The 2,044-nt window shown below is 44.9% G+C and overlaps 1 protein-coding gene across 3 annotated transcripts in view; it reads right to left on the reverse strand.

Annotated features, from left to right (window-relative positions):
• The window catches only part of sidt2 (SID1 transmembrane family, member 2), a 21,219-nt gene that overhangs the window by 6,809 nt on the left and 12,366 nt on the right, over positions 1–2,044 (reverse strand). The window lies entirely within an intron of this gene.

Raw genomic sequence — 2,044 nt, forward strand, 5'->3', positions numbered from 1 at the left:
GTGTGCCTTGGCAGTCTCTGCTGACGTATGTGCTCAGTGAGTGGAGTTACAGAGACAAACATACTTTTTTTCTTATTTCTTAACATGATTGAGACTTATAGAACGTACACCCCTCAAGATTAACATAGTTCTACATGATTGATTCATGTTTCGATGAGAAACATGAATACATTATGTTTCATATTAAATGCATATTTGCAAATTGAACAACCCCACTTTCCCCTTTTTTTCAGTGTACTAGGCCTTTATTTACACAGGCTACTTGCCCAAGAAGGTAGCTGACGCTAATCAAATGCTTTTCTAATTCATGATATTTTCAAACACACAATTGACTTTTTAGATAAAACCTCCAATGTAAAGGTCAAGTATATTTAACATTTATATTGTGTTTTTTGTTTTAATAGAGGGGTTTGTGGGGGTGTGCTTACCTTTCACTACAATGGACCAAACTTTTTTTATATGCTTTATAGGAACTACAAAACCATATTATATACAATAAAATACATGTCATTAATAAGAAAATGCTATTTGTATCAAATATATCATTAGAGTCTTTTCACCTACACCTCAACCGCTTCATACCAGGTGTGTGTCTGTCAAACATGTTGGTTCATAGCCCAAATATTTCATAACCTAATGTTTCATAATGTTCTTCTAGGGACCAGTGCCAACAGCCTGCATTTTCAGATTGACCTGCTGGAAGGACTGCACAGGTGGAAGGAACCAGGACCGTGGTACTGCTGTTTAAACAATATTTTAAAATATATTTATATCATTTTATTCCATTTAGTAAATAATCCACTTTTCCTCTATCGTTTCAGCTGAAAGTGATAAGTGTCGTTTGGTTCATTTACCATTCAGTATTTTTTTTTTTTTTAATGTTTTGTTGATAATAAAATGTTCGTAATTTAGAATAAATGTTAAACCCAAATGTAATAATAAACGGTTTACAAAAAGGAGTAAAGGAGGTTGTTTCAAGAAAACCTAACCACAAAAAGGGGGCAAGCGCGCCCCCTGTTTTGGCGCAGGCGCCTACTGACCGGCCCCCGAGGTCAAAGGTCGGTCACGCCGTCGACCCGGTGTGTTGTCGACGGCTTAGAATGACGATTTGGATCTTACTCGCGCTGGGGACCTTTACCGGGGGAACGGAAAGGACCTGACCCCTAAGCCACCCTCAAGTGTCCTCAGACCTATTTTTACGGGAGAGGTGTTGCTGTCGTCAGTCCGGGCGTGACCTCGTCGCTCGGTGATGAAAGGGGGTCGTACGTCGCCCGACCACCGAGAGGTGTGGTGTCAGAAACTCCCAGGAAAGAGCGCACAAGGACTTCGCCCGGTAGTTTTCCCGGACAGGACCCACCGCACGACGTGTGTGCGGGCGACCGAAACAGGTGGAGGAAGGTTCGACGAGGGTGTCACGTTACTAAAGGGGAACGGACTGAACCCCAGCCATGAGTCGTCTCTCTCGCAGAACGGGCGTCGTAGGTGGTCCGATGAGTCGGTCAGACAGGTACACGACCTTGGGGGCTTCTAAAGACCTGTGAGCTGTCGGATAACGTCTACTACTTGTCAAATCTCCTTACCTTTGTAATCGGTTTGTGACGTGGTAGATATTATAACACTCTATATTAACTTTCATACACACGTAATTCATCAACTATTACGTTTTTAGATCTCAGTAGACTAGTATGTACCTATAAAAGATTTCACTGTGAATGGTAAAGAAAAGAAGAAGTCGAACGGGTACGAGTTGTGACGCGGAAGTCTCCCTTTTCTTTCTGTTTGTACCTCCCCCCCGTCCTACAGTCCTCCGGACACGTCTACCGCGAACCCAAGCGCACAAACAAGACGAGTCCGAGGCCACCAACACGAACCCTCGGGGGCCCACGCTTCCCCCGTCTACAACCGGCCTAACCAAGACTGACGCCCCGGTCCCCCCACCTCACGTCTCCCTCAGACCCCTACTCCGACCCTCCGGCCGTCCTGGCTCCGAGGTCGGTGACACACCCAGCAGAGACTACAGTCTCTTCCGGACAGCAGAAGAGTG

This window comes from Notothenia coriiceps, unplaced genomic scaffold, assembly GCF_000735185.1.
Source record: "Notothenia coriiceps isolate Sejong01 unplaced genomic scaffold, NC01 NC01_scaffold00037244, whole genome shotgun sequence".
Classification (NCBI taxonomy): Eukaryota; Metazoa; Chordata; class Actinopteri; order Perciformes; family Nototheniidae; genus Notothenia; species Notothenia coriiceps.